Source organism: Panthera leo, chromosome B1 (genome assembly GCF_018350215.1).
Source record: "Panthera leo isolate Ple1 chromosome B1, P.leo_Ple1_pat1.1, whole genome shotgun sequence".
Classification (NCBI taxonomy): Eukaryota; Metazoa; Chordata; class Mammalia; order Carnivora; family Felidae; genus Panthera; species Panthera leo.
The window spans coordinates 158837334-158848134 of record NC_056682.1 but is presented as its reverse complement, the minus strand read 5'-3'; the positions used below and the strand labels follow the sequence as shown (position 1 = coordinate 158848134).

The following is a 10801-nucleotide window of genomic DNA, read 5'->3' as shown; positions in this document are numbered from 1 at the left end:
ACACTGAACAAGAAGACTTGGGCAAGACCAAGTCAGAAAAGCAAATGACAGCCTCTGCCAGAAAGAGGTTTCTCCAATTGTGCAGTGGTGAGCAATTGAAATTAACAATTAACAACATGGGTATAGTTTATTCTGTATATGTGTAGCCTTCGTATCTCCCGGTCTCCTCTGTATTCTGCCTGAGAAGTACCAAGACTTTAGGTTTCCCTCATCCAAAATGCATATTCACCCTTATTTTTGGGAATCTTTACAGAATGGCAGTCAGTTGACTAAAGTAGCTAGCTAACATTAACTTTTTTCCATAAGCTTCTTCTCCAGTGCTGGCTCCCAATAGTCCATACCTACTACTGGCAGACTCTTTGGAGAGGCACTTCTTCTGGCACTGATGTCATGAGAATCCAATGTCCACATGGAGGGGTACATTTCTGGAGCACCAGAATTAAGCTGGGTCCTAGCAGAGGTGGGGCAAAGAGCCTCTTCAGCTTTACTCATCCAGGTCCCTGAAGTCTATCTACTTGTGCCCAGATAATCAAAAACCTGCCCAGGGGACCACAATGGACAATGCCCAACTCTGGTCAAAGTATATTCCCTGTCTTCCTTTATGGTTTTCTCCATCAAATCATTCCCTCTCCTCTCCTGAATATAACCATTTATTTCCCTCTCCCCTTCTCATCCCAGTGTGGCCCTGCAGGAGACCAGTGATATGGCCTGTGAGTGAGAGTGTGATCTACAACCCAGATGCTTACCTAGCTAGTTCTAAGCCTACTTAAGTTAACTCTTAGGAAGAGTCTTCATTCACTGCCCAGTGTAAGAGGCAACCATCCTCAATGTCTGTTTGTCCTTATAAAGTTTTCAGGAAAAGAATCAGCGTCCCAATGGAACAAACTGAATAAACTCAAAATTAAAAGGAACATTCTGCTTCCTGGAGCTGGCTAACCAGTTTGGCAGGTCCTTACTCCTTCCAGCAAGGGCTGAGCAAAGCTTATTTTGGTCTGGGTGTGCCTCACATTCTCTATGCTTCTGAATAGGTTATGCTTTCTGATGCTCCGTTTTATCAGCTTATAATTTTCCTCGGATAACAGCAAGCAATTTCTCATTTCCTTCCTCCTTTGATGTATGATCTTTCAAATATTCATAGATGTTTTCCCTGCCTTTTTTTGTTGTGAACCTGGGGTATTTATCTTCAGTTCTTCAGTCATATCAGTTTTGCTATTCTGAGTTCTTACCCAAGTGTATGGTACTTGGATGTTTCTAGAGTCTGGCTCCCAGAGTGGAATAAGAATGTAGAAGGTTTTGGGCAAATGGCCTTGTGCCTTGTAGCCATAGACAATGATGTCTGCTGGACTGGGCCCTTTTTCATCTCTCTGAACCTGAGTTCAGGTTTTCCTGTTCTTCCTATTCCAGAAGGAGCAAAATTATGGCACCTAAGGGAAGGTAACTAATCTTTTTGTTTTTTTTTAAGGGTGGAGTGAAAACATTAAATTTAGGAAGCTCTCTGTCCTGTTTTGAGCAGAGTGAGGTTCAGGTGCAGGTGTCACGAGAGTGAGAAAACAGATGTGCATGGAGCTGGCTCCATAGCCTTAGATAAGTGGCTTAAGGTCTCTGAGCTCAGTTCTCTTATCTGTAGAATGCCAATAATTTTGAGGCTAAATTGAGATGTTTGAAGAAAGCTCTGATCATTTGGAACATACAGTAGGCTTGAAATAACAAAGAGAGATTGCTGCTATTATGCATCTTGGAACTAAAGAAACCTAGTTATATTCTACCTCTGCGACTTACTAGCCATGTGACCTTCTGTCAGGGGACAGCAAGCTTTCTGTAAAAGGCAAGAGAGTAAATATTTTATGCCCTACAGGCCACATCGTCTCTGTTGGAAATATTTGATTCTGCCATTGTAGTGAAGCAGCTGTAGTCTATATAGAAACAAATGGGCATGATTATGTTCCAATAAAACTTTATTTGTATGGGCCATACTTCGCTGATCCTCATCTTAGATCAATACTACATTTCTCTAACTTTGAGTCTCTTCCCCCACCCATCCCCCCACCACCCCCCTACGAATTGGGTTGGTGTGTATTTCAAAGAGGTATAGTACTTGATATATAATAGGTGTTCAATAAATTGTAGTTGTTAATATAATAATAATTATTATTAACATTAGAAAGTCGGGACCCATATAGTGTAATGGTATATATTTTTAATTTAATGTGATTATAGTTAAGGAAAAAGGCTTTAGTTAGGTTCCTTCCCCCATCCCACCCCCATATTTGGTTAATTTAGTATTATTATTTTTAAATATTTATTTATTTATTTATTTATTTTGAGAGAGAGTGCACAAGCACTAGTAGGGGAGGAGGGGAAAGAGAAGGTGGGGGGGGGGGAGAGAGAGAGAGAGAGAGAGAGAGAGAGAGAAAGAAAGCGAATGAATCCCAAGCAGGCTCCATGCTGTCAGTGCAGAGCCAGACTCCAGCTTGATCCCGACCTTGAGATCATGACCTGAGCTAAAATCAAGAGTCAGACACTTAACAGGCTGAGTCACCCAGGCACCCTGTTCATTTATTTTTAGTAAGGAAGTATTGTATCTAGCAGAATCCTCATAGCCAAAGAGTTCCTTTCAGTAAAATGATGTGACTCCCTTTAAAGATTGGTCAGTTCCTAATCACCCTAGGGTATGTTCATAGGAAAAAAAAAAACCCCACATGGTTTTATTTGTGAAATGGAATTAAATTGTCATGTTGAATAATATTTCCACTGATCAACTCAGATAAATTTTCTTTTTTTCTTTCCTTTTTTCTTTTGGAGAGAGTGTGAGCATGGGAGAGGGGCAGAGGGAGAGAGAGAGAGAGAGAATCTTAAACGGGCACCATGTTCAGGATGGAGCCTGACACGGGCTTGATCCCACAATCCTGGGATCATGACCTGAGCCAAAATCAAGAGTGCGATGCTCAACTGAATGAGCCACATGTTTTTTTTTTCTTTTTTGTTTAATTTTTAATTCCAGCGTTGTTAACATACAGTGTTCATTTCAGGTACATCAGATAGTGATTCAAATATTTCATGTATTATTCATTGCTCATCAAGATAAGTGTACTCTTAACTCCTTCACCTATTTACCCATCCTCTCACCCACCTTTCCTCTGTTTGTTTGTTCTGTATAGTTAAGAGTCTGTGTTTTTGGTTTGTCTCTTTCTTTTTTTTCCCCCCTTTATTCATTTGTTTTGTTTCTTAAACTCCACATATGAATGAAATCAAAATGGTATTTGTCTTTATCTACTGGTTTATTTTGCTTAGCATCATACCCTCTAGATTCATCTGTGTTGTTGCAAATGGCAAAATTTCATTCTTTTTTTATCGCTAAATAATATTCCATTACACACAGACACATGCACACACACACCACTTCTTTTTTTTTTAATGTATTGTTAGATTCAGTCTGCCTAATATTTTGTTGAGGATTTCTGCATCTATGTTCATCAGAGATTTTGCCCTATAGTTCTCTCTCTCCCTGTCTCTCTTTTTTTTGTTGTGTGTTTATCTGGTTTTGGAATCAGGGTAATGGTGGCCTCAGAATGAATTTGGGAGTTTTTCTTCCTCTTCTATTTTTGGAAAAGTTTGAGAAGAATAAGTATTAACTCTTCTATAAATATTTGGTAGAATTCATCTGTGAAGCCATGTGGTCCTGGACTTTTATTTGTTGGGAGTTTTTTTCTTATCGATTTGATCTCATTGCTAGTAATCGATCTGTTCAAATTTTGTTTCTTCCTGCTTTTTTGACAAGTTATATGTTTCTAGAAATTTATCCATTACTTCTAGGTTGTCCAGTTAGTTAGCATATACTTTTTCATAATATTATCTTAAAATCCTTTGTATTTCTGTGGTGTTGGTTGTTATTATTTTTCCTTTTTTTATTTCTGATTTTGTTTGAGTCCTCTCTGTATCTTTTTTTTTTTTTTTTTTTTTTTTTTTTGTAAGTGGTTGATCCCTTCAGAGAACCAGCTCCTGGTTTCATTGAGCTTTCCTATTGTTTTTTTAGTTTCTGTGTCACCTATTTCTGCTGTAATCATTATTATTTCTTTCCTTCTTCTAGATTTGAGTTTTGTTTGTTCTTCTTTTTCCAGCTCCTTTAGATGTGAGGTTAGGTTGTTTATTTGAGATTTTTCTTGCTTCTTGAGCTAGTAAGTTTGTATTGCTATAAACATCCCTCCTAGAACCAATTTTGCTGCATGTGAAAAATTTTTGGATCATTGTGTTTTCAGTTTTATTTGTTTACATGTACTTTTTTATTTCTTCTTTATTTATTGATTGGCTTATTCACTGTTTAGTAGCATGTTATTTAACCTCCATGCATTTGTATTCTTTCCAGATTTGTCTTATGTTGGATTTCTAGTTTCATTGTGTTGTGGTCAGAAAAAAGGCACAGTGTAACTTGATCTTTTTGAAATTGTTGAGACTTTTTTATGACCTAATGTGTGTTCTATTCTGGAGAATGTTCCATGTGCACTTGAAAAGCATGCACATTCTGCTGTTTTGGGATGGAATATCGTGAATGTGTTTGTTAAATCCATCTGGTCCAGTGTGTCATTCAAAGCCACTGTTTCCTTGTTGATATTTTGTTTAGATGATCTGTCCATTGAAGTAAGTTGGGTGTTAAAGTCCCCTACTATTGTCACATTACTATCGATTAGTTCCTTTATGTTTGTTATTAGCTGCCTTTTGTATTTGGGTGCTTTCATATTGGGTGCATAAATATTTACAATTGTTATGTCTTCTTCTTGGACTGTCTTCTTAATGATTATACAGTTTCCTTCTTTGTCTCTTGTTACAGTCTTCATTTTAAAGTTGACTTTGTCTGATGTAAGCATTGCTACCCTGGCTTTCTTTTCACATCCATTTGCATGATAAATATTTCTTTATCCTGTCACTTTCAATCTGCATGTGTCATTAGGTCTGAAGTGAGTCTCTTGTAGGCAGCTGTATATGGGTCTTACTTTTCTTTTTTTTTTTAATCCATTCCATCACCTTCTGTCTTTGGATGGGGGGATTTAGTCCATTCACATTCAAAGTAATTACTGATAGGTATGTATTTTTTGCCATTTTGTGTGTGATTTTTGGTTCATCTTTGTTTCTTTCTTCCCTTGCTCTCTTCTCTCACCATAAGTTGGCTTTCTTTAGTGATATACTAGTATTCCTTTCTCTTTCTCTTTTGCATATCCATTACTGGTTTTGGATTTGTTGTTACTGTTAGGTTTGTATATACCATCTTCTGCGTATAGCAGTCTGTCTGAAGGTGATGGTTACTTAAGTTTGAACCCATTCTTTACTCCTCTCTTCCTCTCGTTTTGGTTTATGGTGTCATACTTTACCTCTTTTTGCTTTGTCAGTCCCTTGAGTGAATTTACAAATATACTTATTATTACTGCTTTTGAGCTTTCTACTTTTCTTACTTTTACTTATGGTCTTTCCTTTACACTCACAGAGTCCCCTTTAACATTTCTTGCAGGGCTGGTTTAGTGGACATGAACTCCTTTAACTTTTGTTTGTCTGGGAAACTCTTTATCTCTCCTCTATTCTGAATGATAGTCTTGCTGGATAAAGTGCTCTTGTTTGCAGATTTTTCCATTTCAGCGAGTTGAATATATCATGCCTCTCCCTTTTTGCTTGCTAAGTTTCTGTTGAAAAATCTGCTGATAGGTTTATGGGGTTTCCCTTGTATGGGAACTGTTTTCTTTTCTCTTGCTTCTTTTAAAATTCATTCTTTGTCACTGCTTTTTGCCGTTTTGATTACTATGTGTCTTGGTGTGGACCTCCTTGGGTTGGTTTTGTTGGGAGATCTCTATGTTTCCTGTATCTGAATTTATGTTTTCTTTCCCAAATTTGGGAAGTTTTTAGCCTTTATTTCTTCAAATAAATTTTCTGTCCCCTTTTCTCTTTCTTATTGTTCTGGGATTCCTATAATGTGAATGTTATTATGCTTGATGGAGTCACTAAGACCCTTAAGTCTAGTCTCATTTTGCCTGATTTTTTTCCCCCTCACCTACTCAGCTTGCTTACCTCCCATTAATCCATCTTCCAGGCCACTGATTCGGTCTTCTGCCTCTTCTAGCCTGTTCTTGTTTCCTTCTAGTGTTTTTTAAATTTCAATCATTGTGTTCTTTATCTCTGATTGGTTCTTTTTTTTTTTTTTATCTTTGTTAAGGGTGTCACTGATGTCCTCCACTCTTTTCTCAAGTCCAATGAGTATCTTTATGATTATTACTTTAAATTGTCTGTCAGGCATATTACTTATTTCCATTTCACTTAGGTCTCTTGGTCTGATTTTGTCCTGTTTTTTTCATTTGTGACATATTCCTCCATTTCCTCATTTTGTCTCTCTGTGTCTGTTTATATGTGTTAGGAAAGTCAGATGCATCACTTGCTCTTAAAAATATGGGATGCTTCATGTATTTGTGTGTCATCCTTCTCCAGGGGCCATACTAATTTTCTTCATATGGTTCCAAGTTTTTAGTATACATGTGGCTGAAGTAAGTGTTTAAATTTAAAAAAAAATTTTTTTTTAATCTTTTACTTATTTTTGAGACAGGGAGAGACAGAGTATGAGCAGGGGAGGGGCAGAGAAAGAGAGGGAGACACAGGATCCGAAGTAGGCTCCAGGCTCTGAGCTGTCAGCTCAGAGCCCAATGCAGGGCGCGAACTCACAAACTGCAAGATCATGACCTGAGCTGAAGTTGGTCACCCAACCAACTGAGCCACCTAGGCACCCCTAGTTCCTTTTTTGAATTTGCCTTATATAGCAGGGTAATTGATTGAAATGCAATTTTATTAGCTCCCCATTTATTTTATATTAAAGAATTTCTCTGGTCTTTGTCCTGGGTTCTTGTGAGGGAGCTTCTAAACTCTTGGAATTTTCCAAGTGTCAGGAGTGTCTTTGTTATTCACTGTGGGGACCCAGGATCACACCTGAGTTTGTGCTTACTCCTTTTGGGACCCTAGATGTCAGCATGGGGACTGGTCCATTTGGAAAAACCAATTGTATGGTTAGAGGGTTGAGGCTTTGGTTCAGGTGACTTCTTGACCTTTAGGAAATGGATAGGGGTTGGAGATTGAGCTCTGTCATGTGTTAAAGATTATTCCACCAATGTTTAGGTGGGCCCTGGTTGATAATCATACACTGATATGTTCGAAGGGTGACGTGTCCTAAGGACGTAGAAGCTTTGTGTTTGTGACCCTCCTAGACTTTGCTCTATGGATCTCTTCATTTGTGTTCTTTGTAATACAAACTTTAATCATAAGTATAGCACTTTTCTGAGTTCTGTGGATTATTCTAGTGAATTTATACATAGCTCCAAGTAATTTATGGAACAGCACTTATTTTCATATCTGACTTGATTCCTTGTGTACATATTTCCCTTGGCCAGACTCTAGAGGGGAAGAGAGTCAGCATGGGATTTGGCTTGAGATTTGCCTCAGTCCCTTGATTCAGTTCTCTACAAATTTGACTTCTGATTTTTATTGTAATGTTGCAGACTGAGGATTATTTTATTATCCCACTTTAAAGATGAAGAGGGTGAAGCTCAGAGATAATAGGGGGAAGAATTATCATAGTTAAAATTCAGGGCTCTTCCTACATGTCAGAGAGATGCCCTAAAACTTCTAATTGTATGAGCTATTACATTACTACTTAGTATTATATATTGTCCTAACCCACAGTAAAAATAGTAACAATAACAAAATGGCTAACATATGTATTATATACTATTTGCTAAGAATTGTTCTAAGTTGTGTGTGTGTGTGTGTGTGTGTGTGTGTGTGTGTGTGTGTGTGTCTTAGCCTACTTGGGCTGCTGTAACAAAATTCCACAGACTGTGGCTTATAGACAACAGAAATTTACTTTTCACCATTCTGGAGGCGGAGAAGTCCAACATCAAGACATAGGAAGATTCAGTGTCTGGTGAGGTCTTGCTTTCATCTTTTTACTGTGTCTTCACATTGCAGAAGGCATAAGGGAGCTCTCTGGAGCCTCTTTTATAAGGATACTAGTTTCATGAATGAAGGTTCATTCTTATGACCTAATCACCTTCAAAGAGCCCCACCTCCAAATGTCATCACTTTAGGGGAAGAGATTTCAACATGTGAATTTTGTAGGGGACACAAATATTCAGTGTATAGTGCACTCTCTCTTTCATTTTGTTTCTCTCAATTTCTCTTTCATATTATATATATATATATATATATATATATATATATATATATATATGTGTGTGTGTATATACTTAGTTTACTTTTTAAAGTTTCTTTATTTTGAGAGAGAGAGAGAGAGAGCGAGCAAGCACAAGCTGGGGAGGGGCAGAGAGACAGGGAGAGAATCTCAATCAGGCTCTGTGCTGAAAGCACAGTGCAGAGCTCAGTTGCACAAACTGTGAGATCATGACCTGAGCCAAAATCAAGAGTCAGATGCTCAACCGACTGAAGCACCAGGTGCCCCATATTTAGTTTAATCCTTATAATAATGATTTGTGATACATAACATTATTATTACTCTTCTGTAGGTTAACTAACATGGAGACACAGGGAAGTTCATGACTTGTTTTAAATCACACAGCTGAGAAGTGGTAAAGTCAGGATTTGAATCCAAGTAGTTGGGCTGTGGAGTTCATATTCTTAGTCACTAAAGTGTACTGCTTCTTTGAAAAATTGTGACAGCAGCTAAAAATATACTGGGGATAATCACTGTGTGCCAGGTGTAACACATGCCTGTGTTAAAGTATTTTACTTTCATAGCCATCCTGTATTAGAGACTGTTATTAACCTGTTTTATGGATGATGAAACCAAAATACAGTGAGGTTAAATACTTGCTCAAGGCCACCAGGTTGGTTTAATAACTGGCAAACCTAGAGCTCACACTGCTGTGTAAAAGAATCACCCTAGTTCTCTAACTCGCTTGGTGAAGAATGTTCATGTGACAAGACTGGCTAAGGGAGAGTAGTTTCCCTTGTGTGGTTCTTGGGGCACATGGGTGAACCTTGTGGGAAGAAAAGGAGATAAGTGGGTAAGGGTACTGCTGAGAATTACTCGCATGCTTACGTTAAGATACCAGAGATAATTTGTAGATGGGGAGACAGTCCTTGAGTTACCTGTGGCCAGCATTTGAATAGTAAACCTGCCATCATCATGGGAATATGTGTCAAGGAGCTTCTTTCCAGTTTACATCTCTGAGAGTATTGTCAAGTGCCTGGTGTTCCTCTTGTTTCTGCCTCTCCAGGCAGCCAAGAAACAGATCGGACTGCATTTTTGCTGAAGCTGGTCATTTTGCAGGTTCCTCAGACATGTGATGTTGTGTTTTTTTCCTTGTGCCATTATGCTATGGAGAGGAATTACTGACTTACACCTTCTCTGTCACATTTTCTCCACTTTAGCAGCCTCTGTTTATAGATCCTCAGGGATCAAACCTTACATTTACAAAACTGACTTCTGCCAACAAACTTTTACCGTGAAAGGAAGAGACAAACCTTTTAAAAAAATATATCTTTTAATTGTTTCATTTGGGAAGAGAAAGGATAAACTATAAATAATTTTTACACAGGTGTGTACACAGATAATTATTTCTCTAAAAAGAGTAATAGAGACAACAAAGTATGCCTGGTGGGGTGCGCAGCAGTGTGCTGGCAATATTGATCTGGGGACTGGAAGCTTGTTATCAGATAAGAAATTAAAAAGAAGAACCACACAGCTCACTTATGCTCTGCGTGAGCACACGGCATCTGTGCTCTGCGTTCAATGCTGGCTTCCCATCTGCTTGGTGACACAATTTAAGGAGTCAAGGTGGAGACTGTGATCTATGGGCTCATGGTGATTGGATCTTCACTCCTGAACCGTGCCTCTTTCTCAGCAGGGGCTGGTGACAGCTGAAATACTGAAGTCCTCTTGGGAAGAATTCTATATCGGGACTCTTCAGGCAGGGAGGTCCCAGGAGAGGGCCGTCAGAGGTGGAATGAATGTCCTGTTATCCTGCAGCATCCTAAATCTGTTGACTTTCACTGGCCCCTGGCAGAGTTCTCAGGCACTAACATTTGGCTTAATTTAGTGATGACAGCTCTGGGGAAAGGAGAGGTAGGTGAAGGCCAAATTGATAGGGGGATGGGCTCAGCGTTCTTTCGTCTCTTCTTCTGTTTCCCACCCCTGCCCCTCCTCTTGTGTTTTCTTTCTCAGTTAAATTTGTTAATTTGTCCCAGTACCATCTATGCTGTTGCCCTGGGAACCCTGGGATCATTTTCCACTTCTTTTTTCTTATTTCCCATGTCCAATTAGTCAGCTCAGTCTGACATTTGACCCTTGCAAAATTTTTTCAGAAGAGGACATCATCCCTTCCATTATTGGGATCTGTCCTAGATCAGATTTGTCTCATAAGAGAGCTTCCTAACCAGTTTCTCTGCCATCAGTGTGGCCCTTTCCGATTTAAGAACAACACAGATTCCAGAATTATTTGTCTAATGGGGTGGCTCTCAAACTTTTCTGCGTATTCGAATCATCAGGGAACTTTGAAAACTGATGTCCAGAGCATACTCCATACCAATTAAATCAGGATCTCTTGGGGTTGGACCTTGGCATTGGCATTTTTCTATATCTCCCTGGATAAATCCAATGTATGGTCATGTTTGCAGTCATTGTCTGATAATATCTAATTGTTTCTCTCACTCAGAATTTTTTAATGACTTTCTATTACCTGCAGAATTGAAAGCTTAATTTTGAATTTCTAGCCCTAAATGATTCAGCCCTAACCACTATTTGTAATCCTTTCTAGCA

General features: G+C 38.6%; 1 non-coding gene across 1 annotated transcript; it reads right to left on the bottom strand.

The window, feature by feature from the left end:
* Positions 1 to 6420: 6420 nt before the first annotated feature.
* LOC122218791 lies at positions 6421 to 6527 on the bottom strand. The gene has a single exon (XR_006202119.1). It is a non-coding gene; the product is annotated as a U6 spliceosomal RNA (small nuclear RNA).
* Positions 6528 to 10801: the final 4274 nt, after the last annotated feature.